The sequence below is a fragment of the Labeo rohita genome, unplaced genomic scaffold (assembly GCF_022985175.1).
Source record: "Labeo rohita strain BAU-BD-2019 unplaced genomic scaffold, IGBB_LRoh.1.0 scaffold_92, whole genome shotgun sequence".
Taxonomy (NCBI): Eukaryota; Metazoa; Chordata; class Actinopteri; order Cypriniformes; family Cyprinidae; genus Labeo; species Labeo rohita.
The window spans coordinates 95,975-113,761 of record NW_026129876.1 but is presented as its reverse complement, the minus strand read 5'-3'; the positions used below and the strand labels follow the sequence as shown (position 1 = coordinate 113,761).

General features: G+C 37.5%; 1 long non-coding RNA gene across 3 annotated transcripts; it reads right to left on the bottom strand.

Moving 5' to 3' along the window:
• Positions 1-8,321: 8,321 nt before the first annotated feature.
• LOC127162380 (uncharacterized) lies at positions 8,322-13,184 on the bottom strand. Of its 3 annotated transcripts, none has more exons than XR_007827329.1 (6): positions 12,788-13,184; positions 12,392-12,470; positions 11,417-11,894; positions 11,129-11,276; positions 10,681-10,766; positions 8,322-8,794 (listed from the first exon to the last, which is right to left on the bottom strand). It is a non-coding gene; the product is annotated as an uncharacterized LOC127162380 (long non-coding RNA). The 3 variants fall into 3 exon arrangements; XR_007827327.1 differs by having other exon boundaries at positions 11,770-11,894; XR_007827328.1 differs by lacking the exon at positions 11,417-11,894.
• Positions 13,185-17,787: the final 4,603 nt, after the last annotated feature.

Below are 17,787 nucleotides of genomic sequence, written 5' to 3'. Positions count from 1 at the left end.
TAAAATGTAAAAAAAAAAAAAAAAAATTCCAACTAATTGGAAAAGATTAGTTTCTATCAGTGTGAACTGACCACCACACAGAATATGAAGGATATCAAAAACATTATTTCAGTTTTTTTGAGTCAGTTGTCCACAGCAGTCCTTAAGGTTGAAAGAAGAAAGTCATATACACCTAGGATGCTTTAAGGATGAGTAAATCATGGGCTAATATTCATTGTTTGGGTGAACTAACCCTTTAAAGTTCTTAGGGTATCACAGATCCAAGGCATATGTCAATCCCACAAGATAGGAGCAGGCTCTGCTAAGATCACGGAGTTGGTTGAGGACAGCTAATTCCTCTTGAACACCAAAAGGTGGATCAAATATAAAGAATAACAGGTTAGAGCTAATATTTAGCCTGTATGTTACAAGACAAGGACATAGACAATATGGTTCATATCACCTGGAGAAGCAGACCATTTTCATAGTGCTACAAATCATGACTAAAAAGTTAAAATCTCCATGTGGGAGACTGTGCAACAATTTACATCAATATTCTTATTGAACAGTAGAATTTACTGTTGGAAACTATATTTTCCATGATTCTGAAAAGAATATTACTTGCAAAGATTTCAAATGACACCAACCATGGATGGACTTACAAGACTGCTATATATTATTAATATTTTTGAAATAATTATGATCACAAGCTTTCTTGTTTTTAAAGAAGTAGGTGGCATCCAATATGTAGATGACATTTTCTTCTAAAACTCTGCTCCTTGGTGATTCATATAATACAAGTTCCCAGTTCTTGTCTCTTTGAGAGTAGATAAAAAACATATAGGCTACACACATACATACATTTTTTACCAAAAAAAAAAAAAAAAAAGAAAAAAAAACCTTATTAAAGTTTTATTTAAACATTTCATAAATGTTATTAGATAAACTTGTCAGTCATGTTTTGTTACCTGTGTTTCTACATGTATAAATATAATTATACTGAAACATTATGGTAAACTGCACTTACCTCTTGCCTTGTGTTGTTAATTTAGAAGTTTTTAGACGATGATGTCAGTGCTGTAAAACAATTGTTCAACAGTTTTGCCATTAGATTCATAGATTTACACTTCAAATTAATAACAGTAAGGTAGTGGTTGACTGCCCCTGTGAAAATTAGTGTCACACCCCTGTGGACTTGTTGGTTTCTCCTTCTTGTGCCCATATTTGGTTGTTCCTGTTTCCTGTCCTCATTTAGTCATCATTAGTTTACCTTGTTTCACCTGTGCCTTAATTAAGTTCATTGTTATCACCTGTCTTTATAAGTTGCATTCTGTTTAGTTTTTGGGGTCCAGTCTCGTCAATACATCAATGCGTGTTTTTTTACCCTCCTCCTGTGGATTTACCTGTTTTTGGAATTACATGTGGAATATAATAAAGACTTTATCTTTGATCTTCGTTTGCCCCTTCCTCACACGATACGTGACAGAAGACCGGACCTCACCAAGATGACGGCTGAGGAAGCGCTTTGTGGTTTGCGGCAAGGCGGTCATAGGTTGGAGCGGTATGTGGAGGAATTCCTCAAGCTTGCCAACCAGCTGAGCTGGCACAACGCTGCTCTAGGTGCGTGTTTTCAGCTGGGGCTGGACAACGAGACTATCCGTTGCGATCTTCCCGTGTGTGAGTATCCCCTGATCAAACTGGGGGGGGGGGCATATGCCTGAACTGCCTGTTCCGCCATGGCTGCCTGCTCCGCCATGGCTCCCCGAGCTCCCTGATCCGCCATGGCCTCCCGAACTGTGTGCTCCGTCATGGCTTCCTGAGCTCCCTGATCCGCCATGCCTCCCGAACTGCGTGCTCCGCCATGGCTTCCCGAGCTCCCTGATCCGCCATGGCTTCTTGAGCTCCCTGATCCTGTTTCCTGTTCACATTTAGTCATCATTAGTTTACCTTGTTTCACCTGTGCCTTAACTAAGCTCATTGTTATCACCTGTCTTTATAAGTTGCATTCTGTTCAGTGTCTGGGGTCCGGTCTCGTCACTTTGTCAATGTATGCGTGTTTTTACCCTCCTCCTGTGGATTTACCTGTTTTTGGAATTACATGTGGAATATAACAAAGATTTTATCTTTGACCTTCGTCTTCGTTCACCCCTTCCTTGCACGACACATGACAATTAGACAGTGTTACTACAAATAAAATAAAAAAAACATGGTTACTGTAGTTAAAACCATGATAAACACAAATTAACTATGGTATCAAACATTAATTAACCATATCTTAACCATGGTATTTATAGTAAAACTGTCCTATACAAATGGTAATCAATCTGCCAAAAACATGGCTAACTTACTACACTTTACTACAATAAAACCATGGTTGATTTTGGTAAGGGTGGGGAAACAATCAACCCTTAAGCGTGATAACTTCTTCACTACATTATGCTTCCGCCATTTGAGTGATTCCAGATGATGTTTCAGTGGTGCTTTGGTACAAACGTGGGCAGTAGGGGCTCTCGGAAAACTCTGCACCGTGTTTACAGTTGTAATCAAGAGTTATACAAAGAGATGGTACGTTAGCTTTTCACACACAGTAATATTGTAGTTTCGACTATTACGACAGACAGAGACAGACGATTCCCATTACACCAGGTACAATTGCTGGACTATGGATAGACTAGTTTAGTTGTTGTTTTTTTGCAATTACTCACACATATATGCTCATCACCCAAGTAAATTAAATAACAATGACGAAACCAACTCAACAGTTAACATTAATAGTAATACAGCCACTCCCCCTCATACACAGGCAGGCTATGCTGCTTTAAAACAGGGGGAAAAAATGTTAATTTTATACATACATTTCTAATTGCTGAGCTGTATTAACCGTATTTTCTGTTTATAAAACTGACAAGTTTTATTGCAACTTTCTCAAATATTTTCATTTAAATGTACCAAAAACAGTAAGGACATGTGAAAAATATAATTTGTTAGTTAAATGCTTAATTTTTTATTAAAACATACTGAAGTAGAACAAGTATATCTGAGATAAAAATAAACTGTGGGATTTTTACTTATTAATTTTGGTAAACCCAGCTCAAATAATCTCTTTAATGATATTCAGAGATTTGAAGTTAATGAAAGTTTTTATTTTTATGATATTTACAAAGCCACTGAATTATTTTTTTTTACAGTGTAACACGGACTGTGACGTTACAGTCGGGATCATAGTTACGCCCCCAACATTTGCACATACCAGAAACAAGCAAGGACAATAGCGAAAATGGCAGATCATGGAAATAAATGTTATTTTCCAGGCTGTGCAGAGGATGTGATATGTACGGATGGGTTGGTGTCTGTATTCAGAAAGGCACGGAAAACAATAACGCTTTCTAATAAAATAACGTGAGCCACTATAGGGACATGGTCAGGGCTGCCACCTGCAGCCCTGACCAAGCTGCGTTCACACTAGCAGCGACTTCTGTCACTGCATGTCGCCAGGGGCTGGTGATGAGGTTGCTAGTGGGCGTTCTCACTACTGGTTGCCTTGACACCGAATCAGGTTTCTTGCCACTAAATACATTTTGGAGGCAAAACATTTTGGAGGCAAAAGACTAAATATAATATAAATATAAATTAAATCTGTACATACAAACAAAAACGAATGAGAAGCAGAGCCTACTTTTTTCCATTGCGTATGTTTATCTACAGCTGAGAGGAGAACGATCACATGAGCTCTACCGTATTCTTCCTATTGGCTGTCGCTCCCGAAAGTCGCTCTTCATTTGCATAAAGTTGAGGGATTCTGAACTTTATCATGTCGCTGGATACACCCCATCCGGTCACCAACAGTTGCTGTAGCTCGATGTCGCTCTTGTTGCCGGAAATCACCAGCTCTCCATTGAAATGAATGCGATCGTGTTGCTTTGTCGCACCCTGTCGCTTGTAGTGTGAACGGGGCTTAAGACTCACACAATAAACACTTTTCGCACACTCTCACACCACACATCCATTTTCTCAAGCAGTCAAAAGCACCCTCAGAAAAAACTGTAATAATAAGATATTGGCAAAACAAATTTGATAAAGGCTCCAGTGCATATTTTTGTGTTTGCCCTCTGGAAATCGGCAAAATATTCTATTTACAACGTAAATATCTGTTGTTCAAGTTAGTCTGAATTCACTCACCTCTAAACGCCGGATTTTCTCCCTGTACACTTGCCAGTCCTCTCACTGTAAATAAGATGTTTATTGATTATAAAGGAACTTTGTGAGATCGCAATGAACTGAAGTGACACCTTTTTAGTGATTATTAAGGTAGGGTTATTTGCGCACTTCTAGGCTACATCTAATCCATTTAGAATTTGAATAAAAGTTTTGTTTTTCATTAACTTTCATTAATCATTAACAAACATTATGTAATGCTTAACAGATCATTAGTTTGTCATGAATCTGGTCGGTGACCTGCGGTCCGCTCACCACCAGATGTCGCTCTCACTCTATCATCACACTCAGTCTTTTGCTCCATACCCCGGACTACATCTCCCATTATCCACCACGCTGATTGCGCCATACACCTTTGGCCAATCAGCGGCCCTATTTAAACCCCGGACTTTCACTCGGTAGGCACAGAGTATTGTGGAGTGTTTTGTGGAGAACTGCATCGGTTGCATTTAGCGCTCCCCTAGTGCTAGCACTTTAGCAGAGTTTGTGAACAGATGAAATCTCTGGAGCAAATTTGTGATCAGACGTGACCTCAGGGGCAGACTTGGGAACAGACGTGACCTCAGGGGCAGACTTATGAACAGACGTGACCTCAGGAGCAGACTTGTGAACAGACGTGACCTCAGGAGCATAATGTGCAGCCCATATACTCAGAATAGTGACTGCCAACACACTGGCAGACATAACGTGATGAGGCTCGGGGAGGTCGGACGAGACCCGACTGGACTCTTGACGATCAGACGTGTCGTGACGAAACTCTGGACAGACAGTGGAGACGTGACGGGGCTCTGGGAGATCAGACGAGACCTGAGGCTCTGGACAGACAGACGAAACATGACGGGACTCTGAGAGGTCAGACGAGACATGACTTGGCTCTGGACAGACAGACGAGACGTGACGAGGCACTGGGTGGTCAGACGAGACGTGACGAGGCTCAGAGACATCAGCAGTAACTTGACCTGGCTCCTTAAGAACTGCTGTGACTTGACCTGACACGTGAAGACCAGTGGAGACTTGATTTGGCCTGTGAAGATCAGCAGCGACTTGACTTGACTCATGGAGATCAGCAGTGACTTGACCTGACTTATGGAAATCAGCAGTGACTTGACTTGACTCATGGAGATCAGCAGTGACTTGACTTGGCTTGTGAGGATCAGTAGTGACTTGACCTGACTCATGGAGATCAGTGGTGACTTGACCTGACACATGAAGACCAGCAGTGACTTGACTTGGCTTGTGAGGATCAGCAATAACTTGACTTGACTCATGGAGATCAGCAGTGATTACTTGACTCCGGAACGACAGCTCGGACTTGGCTTGACTCAGGAACGACGGCTCTTGAGTTGGCTTGACTCAGGAACCACGGCTGTGACTTTGCTTGACTCAGGAACCACGGCTGTGACTTTGCTTCACTCAGGAAGAGCAGCTCTGACTTGATTTGACGCAGGAAACACAGCTTTAACTTGACTAGACACAGGAACAACAGCTGTAGCTTTACTTGACCTTGGAAACACGGCTGTAACTTGACTTGACACTGGAAATACAACTGTGACTCGACTTGACAGAGGAAATACAGCTGTAGCTTGACTTGACTTAGGAAGAGCAGCTTTGACTTGCCTTGACACAGGAAACCCAGCTTTAACTCGACTTGACTCTGGAAACACAGTTGTAACTTGATTTGACACTGGAACAACAGCGGTAACTTGACTTGACACAGGAATGACTGCTGTAATTTTGCTTGACTCTGGAGTGGCAGCCATATCTTGACTAGACTGAGGAAAAGCAGCTGTAGCTTGACTAGATTCAGGAAACACAGCTGCAACTTGACTGGACTTGGAAACTTGATTTGACTCAGGGAACGCAGCTGCAACTTGACTGGACTTAGAAATTTGACTTGACTCAGGAAACGCAGCTGTAACTTGACTGGACTCGGAGACTTGACTTGACTCAGGAAACGCAGCTGCAACTTGACTGGACTCGGAAACTTGACTTGACTCAGGAAATGCAGCTGCAACTTGACTGGACTCGGAAACTTGACTTGACTCAGGAAACACAGCTGCAACTTGACTTGACTTGGAAACTTGACTTGACTCAGGAAATGCAGCTGCAACTTTACATGGCTCTGGTATGGCAGCTGTGACGTGACGGAGCTTCGTTTTCGCCGCCATTTTGTGAACGGGCTCCGCCGTCGCCGCCATCTTGTGAGCGCGCACCGGCGCGGCCGGCATCACCACGATGTCGCGCTCCTCATCCGCGACACCCACAGTGAAAGATGAGCCCACACACAGTAGAGCAAAATCCATAAAAGCGGTTAGCAGTGTTGGGCAAGCTACTTGGAAAATGTAGTGAGCTAAGCTAACAGTTACTCTTCATTAAATGAAGCTTAACTACACTAAAGCTACAGCCTTGGGTAATGTAGCAAGCTAAGCTACAGCAACATGGCAAAAGTAGTTTACTACATCTAAGCTATTTTTTACATTTTCATTTTTCTGTTGAACCAACATCATACCAAGTCAATGCTCTCTCAGTGATCAATTAAATTGTCAGTCATACAGGCATAAAAGTCCAGTTTAATTGTTTATTCAACCACTCTTCCAAACCAATTTGGCAACAAAAATCAGTATAATGTACAGGGCTGGGTTTATCTCATATTTTGGGGGGTTGAATTCTTTCTTGAAAAACATTTTTAAAAAAAAAAACAAAAAAAACAATGGCACCTGTTTCAGAATGTTAAATGAATAAAACAGGGAAAACACAAAATTTTTAAATAAAATAATGTATACATATAATTGAATAACACAGTCTATATATGAATGGGTATTTGTCAACTGATTGCATGCCATCAGAGTTTACAGTGTTGACAGCTTCGTAAAAAAATAGCCTAATGGAAGTGCTGTAGTTTTGCTGTATATAGCTACTGAAATATGACAGACCGCACAAAAACAGCACTTTAATTTACTGCCATTTTTAAAGATAGTAATTGATTTCATGAATACAAGACTGTGAATAAAAAACAAGTGCCAAATGTAAGCCAGATTTGGCCCAGACCCTGTTACTATCTGGGAAGCAAAGCTAAATTCTATTGTAAATTTGTTAACTGACAGTAAGAATATTTAACCGAATCAAGCGGCTATTTTCGTTTGCCGAAGTTTTTTTAAAAAACATGCTAACATAAATTGTACGTCTTTGAGAGGAAAAATTAAACCCGACAGGTCACGGCGGCTAGGCCTATAAGTCACATTTTATTATATTCTGAAATGAACAGGCCTACAGCGTAATGTTATAATGTTCCGACATTATTTCCCTCACTCCACAACAAATCCTTTAACTTTAACCGTATTCAGAACCGAACGAGGATGAAAAAATAAATAAATAAATAAATTTGCCTAAACAATCAACAAATTTAAAGCGAAACTGAAAGTAAAGTTGGGCTTATGTAGACTACCTCTCTCCCCACAAATACAAATGTTTCCATATCTGCAATGTATTTGAAGCGAAAATATTATGCATTGGGTAAGCTTTGTACTTCATGCACGTCGACGGAAAATGTGCCACGGGACCGGTGTTCACGCTGAACTGCATGAACAGGCTGCAGTGATAGTTTTAGCATATTCATTTTGGTCATAGTAAACCCAGCTAACAAATTTTTGTTCTGGGAACGTTCTGTTTTGGTTGTGGGAACGTTATTTGGAATGTTCCAAAAACGTGGAAATGTCCAGTTTGTTTAACGTTACTATAACGTTATTTAATGGTTAGCATAACGTTCCTACAACGTTCTTGCAACCTAAATTTCATTAAAAATATAACGTTCTATGAACGTTTATTTGGAACATTCCAAGAACGTTAAAATGTCCAGTTTGCTTAACGTTACTAGAACGTTATTTTATGGTTAGCATAACGTTCCTACAATGTTCTTGCAACCTAAATTTCATTAAAAATATAACGTTCTATGAACGTTTATTTGGAACATTCCAAGAACGTTAAAATGTCCAGTTTGCTTAACGTTACTAGAACGTTATTTTATGGTTAGCATAACGTTCCTACAATGTTCTTGCAACCTAAATTTCATTAAAAATATAACGTTCTATGAACGTTTATTTGGAACATTCCAAGAACAATAAAATGTCCAGTTTGCTTAACGTTACTAGAACGTTATTTTATTGTGAGCATAACATTCCTACAACATTACCCACATTTTACTAAAAATACAAAGTTCTAAAAACAATTATTTGGAACTTTACAAAGTATAGTTTAATAAAATGTTATTTTAAGATTAGCAGTGTTGCAACATCATCTTTCAACATCATTATTACAACATTCCAGATACAAGCACATTGCAGGCATTTCAGGTATTTTAATTAATAAAGATGCACACTTTCAAAAAAAACCTCATTAACAGATTAAACAGATTAGTGAAAATTGCCTATCATGTAAAAAAAGTTTTACATTTAGTTTAATATTCATGACAAGGACAACTTCACAGGTAAACGTAAACTATCATATTAACATTTAATCAGTGAGAACTTCTGAATTGTGTGTGGGTGCTGAAAAACTATCACTGCGGGAACTGTGGTCCATGGCCTGTCTCTTCACACTCCATCTGTAAAGTAAACAGATTGGCTGATGTTACAAATTGTGTTATTACAAAATGCTTATGAAGTCATTAGTGTGGCTATGCAAAACCATTTATTAGGATCTGTGCTGCAAGTGCTACAAAAATGTAATCACTCAAAAGTCAAATCCAGTTTACAAAAAAAGTTATACAATAGGACGGTTCAAGAAAACACTGTAAAAGAGTACACCCCAAAATGAAAACTCAGAAAATAAGGTAAATGCTGTCAAAATGCTGTAGATGCCAAACTCATTTGACTTGGCATACACTACTTTTAAAGACAACAGCAGCATTAAGAAAAACGTCTTCTGAAGCATCATCAGATTACAAAAAATATAAGCATTCAAATAATACATTTTCATCACATCTTTTTTAAAAAATATTTTAGGTAATCCTTAATCAGGGGTGGGGAATGCTGGAGGGCCACTCTCCAATCCTAATCAAACACACCTAAAAAAAGCTAATCAAGGTCTTCAGAATTACTAGGGCTACAGTCAGGTGAGGTGTAGTCTCAGCCTCAGACGTCACGCCCACGGAACGTTGGCTAAACGTCTGATGCATATGGTACACTTAACTGGAAACACTTCAGGAATGTCGAAGTCGTCATCTGATTGGTTGAATTTTATCGGATTTCCGGGGGACGCGAGTGTCGCGTTTATTTTCGGTCCGCCGGGAAACAAAGCGCAGACGTGTGATTGCAGAAGAAAAACTGTCGTGTTTACATGAGTGACAATGAGCATTTATCAAGATCAGCTAAACGTAGGATTCTCAAAAGTATGCGAGGTTCACGGCATAGACTCTTTAAGAGATGTCCAGGAGTTTTGTTTGAGGCACTTAGTGGAGACAAAAAGAGATATTTTAGCCTGTTTGCCGACGGGATTTGGGAAAAGTATTATTTTCCAAGCCCGGCCGACCCTTTGCCAGCATTTAGAATTTTTTTTTTTTAGATAATTTTTTTAAATTTGTTAGTTTTAGATGCTTTGAAGGTCTCTGAACAAAGTCTGCATACGTTTCCTACTGATTTACTCGGTGTTTTGATCAGATGTGGTAATGCAGACGCCATTGTTGTTATACGTGCACGAACAGATCAATGACTTACTGCTTGTTTTCTTTAGCCGGCAATGTCTGCTAGGATACTTGCCAAGATGGGAATTTTGACAAATATTTGTGTGAATTTGTCCATTCAAACACAATAAAAGAGCTTAGTATGTGCGCGTGTTCTGAGGTGCGGATTTGCGCGCTTCCGATGAGCACACACACAGATCTCCTCACTTCTCACTGCGCACAAGTTTGCGTCTTATGGCTCTTATATGTTGAAACTGGCAAAGCTTAAATGAGTTTAGTTGAAATCAAGATAGCAATGTGTGCTGTTCAGGTCTCACCTGCACACGAGCGCTATAAGCATCGGCGAGATGGCGGAATAAATGACTGCTCATATTCCAGCATACGGCACTCGCATTGAACAAGAATGGTTTGTCCACGTTTTTTTATTTAATCGCTGTTGTTGTAACGTATTGGTAAGCCAGAATGCGCATCCATCAACAGAAACACACATTAGCCGAACCCTGTTTGTTTTACGTGTTGTTATATAAAACATATTACTGATGCGTTGTCAGATTAAAGTTGAACCGCAGTCCTGGTGCGCACCGAACCGTGGGAGGAGAACGGGACGGTTCGGGTTTTTACAGAGAACTGTTGCACCCCTATTGGTTTCTGTGAACTTGTAGCATGATCGTGAAAATGAAACGAAACAGTGTATAATTGTCATGCAGTTTTTTTTTCCTTTAGAATTGATAATGTGTTATTTAAACAAAACAATTTGTGTAGAACCATTTATTTTATTACTTTTGTCATGATTCTGGGTTTTGACTCACCCTTGACTCACGATGGGGAGCATACTTCAAGATGAACTCTTCTAACACCTTAACTGGCACTTTTGGATGCATCTTTTGGCAAGCCTCTAGAAAGGAAGTTTGGCATAATTTAAGAAACATGTAAGTAACAAGCATTTTTTTTTTAATTAACATTCCTTTACAAAGTCTTGGTTTAGTAAAATCTTATAAAAACTATAACCACAAATAAGTAAAAAATATAATACATTAAAACTGTTCTTATGAATACTCAAGAGATGATATAACATATTATAAGGTTTTTTATAATGCATTATGCATTCATTATAATGCCTTAAGAATACCATCATAATGTATTATAAATACGGGATTCATAGAAAGTGTTACCGAAATATTTCTTAAAAGAATAGGTGATGCTTGGTCTGAGTAATGTCTTTGTGTTAATTCTGTCAGTTAAAAATGTAATACTTACGAATGATCATGCCGCAATGTCCAGCTCTTCCCCCATTCCTTCCTTTAATGCTGTATTGACACCAAACACTGTTTGTTCCAACTGTTCGCAACACCATCCGGATGGCATCTCCAGGTGTTTTGCCTCCAAGGAGGCTTAGGTGATAAACCTACAAAAATATAATATAATGTATATACAGTGGTGGCCAAATTATTAGAACGCAAGTATTTTCAGCAGCTAAAAAAAATGGTTTTAAGTCAGTTATTTCTATTTTTTGCTGCAGTGTGTCAGTTGGAAATATCAGTTTACATTAGTAATTGTAATAGTCCAGTGAGTCTGACAACAGTCAGTGCTCCACACAAAGATCTGATCTCATCATCATTGGGTCTGTCTGGAATGACTAGAGAAACAAAAACTGAGACAGACTAAATCCAGAAGAACTGGATTCTAAAGAATCCTACCTGCAAAGCTACCTGAAAAACTAAGCACAAGTGCACCTAGGGCAAAAGCTGCTTTAAAATCAAAGGATAGTCACACCAAATGTTAATTAAACTTAGTTAATAGAAGTTCAATGATAAAGAAGATCTATTTATGGCATTATTTTTGACAGCATCCTCATTTTACAGCATTTTCACACAAGTGTCTAAAACTTTTAACAGTACTGTAGCTCCGCAGGTAGGTCTCTTGAAGCATCTTAAAGACGTTGCCACAGATCTTCTGGATTTATTCTGTCTCGTTCTGTTTCTTCATGTCATTCCAGACAGACTGGATGATGATGAGATCAGATCTGTGTAGAGCAAACAAAAATCTCATTGGATTATTACAATTAATGGCAAAATGAATGGAAATGTAAACTGATATTTCAAGCTGACACAGATAGAAATAACTGATTTAAAACCATCATCTGGTTTCATCTGGTTAAAATACAACTATTCTAGTAATATATAATGAGTTTTAAGTAATAGAATTGGTGACTGCAGGATACTTTAACATTTAGACAGTAGCAGGATTATTATGCTGCTGTCACTAAAGCCTAAAGCACAGATAACTGACAAACTTTGGTTTTCAACAACTGTTTAGGTAAGACAAACCCGACTTAATTTACATGACTGCACTATTAATGAGCATTTTGACACAATTTTGAGTGTATTTGATATTAAAATGGAATAGCTAAACCACAAAAGAGAAAACATTTTGTTTGCACGCTTTAAGGCTTGTGTCATGCAAGTCCTGCTCCTAATTATATTAAGGCATGCATATATTTTCAAAATCAACTGAACTTACCGTTAACCGACCAAACTGCCGCGAAGGACCCTCTCAGGAAAGCATGGCGTCCACAACCAGTTTTAATGTTAGGACGACACTACAGATGGATTTTGGGCGGGAACATTAGAAATCGATTGGAACATACAAAATAATAATTTGCAAGATTAAAAGATGCCTTAGAATTAATTAAAAAAAAAAATAAAAAATATAAATAATAATAATATATATATATATATATATATATTTTACCTCAAAACAATCACTCAGTATTACACCAATTTACTGTAAATACTATAGCAAAAATAATCGGTGAGATATACATTTTATGGTGACTAAATATTCTATTTTAAATAATGGTAATTAAACGAAGCTAACACTTAACATTAAATATGAAAATAAAACACTGGCTCTTACCGTTTCTTGTGATGTGTGTGTTCAAAGTTGTTTTGTGCGTCCGCGAATAACGACGATCAAATGCTGACTTTCATCACAATTTAAATACACACAATAAACAGACTCTGGTTGCACAGACACAGACATCATTCAAGAATCACCCCATAACTGATTGAACCGCGAATGAATGACCCTCACAAAATGGCGACCAGTTCCAGACTTGTTTTGTGCTCATCATACGTGTCCGTAAAGGCGAATAAGTACCGCCTTCTAAATGAAAGAGCCAGTCGTTGATTAGTAAATTCATTACGTCACTGCAGCGACCGTTAGAAGCTCCGGTTCCTATAGAAACAGGCAGTGTTTGAAAACTCGTGCTCATGACTGCGCATGTGTATTGGATGGTCTAGCATTAAAAAGCTTTTTTTAAATGTATTTGAACATAAGAAATAAATCTTATAAGACTGTTGTTGTCAGATTTAATGTGTTTTCGAATATGAAATTTAATCGAAAGCTTAATGAACAGTTTTGCAGAATCTGATGTTTCCTTATTCAAAGAGATAGGAGCTGCGCTTGCATGCCTGGGAGGTGTCGAGTGAAATGACTTGTCTTAAAGGGACTATGATCAAATGCATAAACTTTCTCGCGGCATTGCACAGTAATATAACAGGACAGTGATGATAATGATTTCTGTACAATTTTTATTATTATAGTGAGTGGTCATTTTAATATTATATTCTTTAAATTAATATAAAATCAAGACTTTCATTTATTTATGTTATGTTATGTTATGTTATGCTATGTTATGTGCACGTACACGTTTAAACTGCAGTTAAATTCTTTATGCAGTTAAAAAAAGTTAAATTAATAACTTATTTCAGTGTGGTTTCATTTGTTACTGTTGTGCCATTTGAAAAACAAAGGAGATTGTGATAAAATGTCACCTGAATTTTAAATAAATGAAAAAGATCTTAATTTTTTTATTATAGAATAACTGATCAAAATCACAAGCAAGACTGTTGTTTATAATGAGCACAATTAATAATTATGTATAGTGAATGTCACAGGCTATGACATTTACCATATATAATTCTTAAATATATTTTACAATTTGGCCTATATTAATAATATTACAGGAACATTCTAAGAATGTTCTGCTAAAAATGTTTTCTCTCAACATTATGAGAACATTCATTAAGTACAAGTAACGTCCCATAGACGTTTCAAGAACGTTGTTGTAAGAACGTTTTCTCTCAACCTTAAGAGAACGTTCATTAAGTACAAGTAACGTCCCAAAGACGTTTCAAGAACGTTGTTGTAAGAACGTTTTCTCTCCACATTAGGAGAACGTTCATTAAGTACAGATAACGTCCCAAAGACGTTTCAAGAACGTTGTTGTAAGAACGTTTTCTATCAACATTATAAGAACATTCATTAATTACTAATAACGTCCTAAAGACGTTCCAAGAACGTTGTTGTAAGAACGTTTTCTATCAACATTATAAGAACATTCATTAATTACTAATAACGTCCTAAAAATGTTCCAAGAACGTTGTTCTGAGAACGTTTTCTCTCAATGTTACAAGAACGTTAACAATGTTATAAGAACGTTCCAAAAACATTATTTTAATAACGTTTCGTACTAACATTTACACAACTTTTAAAGAACGTTGGTGAATGTTCTGGGAACGTTCCCTGTTAGCTGGGAAGGCATAATTCGATACTGCAAAGTCCAAAGCAGTTTGAAGTGTCAAGAATATTAGCAAAGATTATTATAATTCGTTTAGACTAGAACACTGTTTAATTCTTATTTCGCTATGGAACCTGATCGTTTTGTGTGTGTGTGTGTGTGTGTGTGTGTGTGTGTGTGTGTGTGTGTTTGTTTGTTTGTTTGTTTGTTTGTTTGTTTTGCTAAGAACGAACCGAAACATTTTGCCTTTCGCCATGAATTTGACAACCCACACCCACCCACTCCCCATCTCGTTCTTCTGAGTTTGAGATCTTCCCAGATAGCCTGCTTCAAAGACTAAAATCAAGGCGCCCACCACTAGTTCAAGTACTAAGTTTTTTTCTCAATACCGCTACAATAGAGGCAGTACGTGCATTGCATTCACGCTTTTGCATTGCAGATTATACAGTTTTCTGTTGCTACGTGGGCGCTCAGTTTTTTTTCTGACATTTAGCTAAAATATGAAGATTCAGCGCTTCACATAAGCAATTTGGTTGTCTCGACAACAAATGCTAGACTAAGACACTTTTCTCATCTCCAAGAATGCAAAAAAAACCATTAGCCTTTATAAATACAGTGCTGTATTATGAATACAGAAAACATGTACTTTTTCAATCAACTTTATTTACCTCAAGTCTGCAAACACGCCGAGATGCTTCAAACTGCGCGCCGCACTTCATTCACGAGAGAGGCGGGAGGATTAATACGGTTTGACTGACAGTTTAATGAGCCAATGGCGTCACGAGGTTTAGTGGCGGTGACGTCGCTTACTGACCCAGGATCAGTGATCCATAGCAGTTATATTTCCGATTTGAGCTTAAAGTATAGAAAAATATATAGCTTTTAGCTTTTGTTGACGCTACCGCGCTACTTGATCAAAATAAGAGCTTAACTACTGAAAAGCTATTTGATTCAGAAAATAGCGACGCTACCACCACGCTACTGAGAAATGTAGTTAAGCTAGTAGCGTCACTACTTGTAGCGACGCTACTGCCCAACACTGGCGGTTAGTGATGAACGCGGACCCTCGCGTCTCAGCCTCCCCCTTAACGGCTGATTTAATCCATCACAGAAAATCTCAATAATAATACAGTCCGGGAGGGTGGAATATTAGCAATGGCCAGGAATTCTCGGGTGTATTGTTCAAGAGTGCGTGGTCCTTGATTTATTCTAAAAAGAATGCGATCTGAGTCCATACCTGTCGAATGTATTCTGAGTATTCTGTAATGTGGAGAGGGAGACGAGAGGCGAGGGGATCCATATGCGAGCTTTTATTAATAGGACGAGACAGATACATGGTCAGACAGGCAGGGTCAGAACAATAACAAGCAGGTATGTTGGGGTGAGGCTCAAGAGTAGTCCGTGAGGCAGGCCTGGGTCGATCAGCGGCGAACATAATCCATGACATGAGACAGAAGAGTAATCCTTATAACGAGCTAGAGTCCAGAAAGGCAGGCGGCGAGACAGACGAAACGAGATGGCCAGGCGAGAATACTAAACTCAGGAAACTAGGAACAAACTCTGCTGAAGTGCTAGCACTAGGGGAGCGCTAAACGCAACCGATGCAGTTCTCCACAAAACACTCCACAATACTCGGTGCCTACCGAGTGAAAGTCCGGGGTTTAAATAGGGCCGCTGATTGGCCACAGGTGTATGGCGCAATCAGCATGGTGGATAATGGGAGATGTAGTATGGAGCAACAGACTGAGTGTGATGATAGAGTGAGAGCGACATCTGGTAGTGAGCGGACCGCAGGTCACCGACCAGATTCATGACATAGTTAATATATAATCTCATATCTAGAAATGTAAAATAATGTGATTGTTAATTTTTACTAATAACTGTATTAAACATTTCCTAATAATTAACATTTCATATAAATTTAAATGCTTATAAATGTCATTAAACTCCTAATGTATATGATCATGCACATCTTGAAAATCTACAAATGATTTTAACAGATGTTATACAATGATTAAAAGCTTTTGTTAATGCACACTTCTTTCAAACATGTTTTGCACCCAAATTACAATGTGTGTTATATTTATCGTTAACATTAAGCTAAACTGAACTAACCACCCTTTACATAAACATTGTTACAGTAGCTAAAAGTCCAGTGCCAATAAAGATACTAAAAAAAAAAAAAAAAAAAAAAATCAGTATTGTTTATAAACATTTACAAATGATGAATAGTCTTAAGTTTAGATTGGGTACTGCAAAAACATTAACAACTGATTAATAAATTATTTGTAAACATCTGAAAATAGGGTAAATTCCAGTCATTTGGGACACTTTTTGAAATCAAAATGACTGCTCATAAAAGTACTAATGATTATTAAATGTTTACAATTGAAGAATAGTTTCCACTTATTGGGTACTGCAAAAACATTAACAAATGATTAATAAATGATTTAAGATGTGCAAAATGTACAAATCTTCACAACAAAGACCAAATATATGACCTTTACAGACTGTGATAATGAGTTAATGGATAAGTGCTTAAAATTACTAATTAAGCTATATATTTATATTTAAATTAAAAAAAAACTGCTAATGCAAAAACAGTTTCATGGCCAGGAAAAAAATAATTATTGCCTGTAAATTTTCTCAAATCAACAGAAAATTTTGTTTGTATTATGATTAAAGTGGCAGATGTGACAAAAAGTTTTAGGCCCTGCTTGCAAGTGTAGAAATTAGGACAAAAGTATTGTTATTTCCCTACTGTAGAATAAGGTAAAAAATAATATACCTGTGAAATACTCATTTTAATTTATTTTACATAATTGATTTCCAATAGTACTGTCATAGGAATAATAACATACAATTATTATTATTATTATTAATATTATTATTGTATTCTAATTTGGTTTCCAGATTCACCAGTGTGAGTGTAATTTAGACAGAAACATCATATTACAACTAAAAAGAGGATTGAAAACCTCAAGAACAAGCCAATTCACTAGCTTTTTCCAGTGTTTTCACACTGAACCTGTATTGGAGCTCTTAATTTTGAACTCTCAAAGTGCAGCAGATAGATGAATTTAACTGTAAAATGTTCAAAGTATTCTTCCGGACCCCCCTTGAGAGAATGCTGTGGGATTTTTTTTTTTATTGCAATAAAGAACAACAAAGATTACAATATGTACAAAACAAACATAAAATACAGTACGTACAAAAGATACAAGCAATCATTCAACAATAAACAAATTATGGATTAATAATTAACAGAACGAGTAATATAATAGACAAATTTTTAAAGAGAGGACATACAAATAAAATATTAAAATTAAAGCTG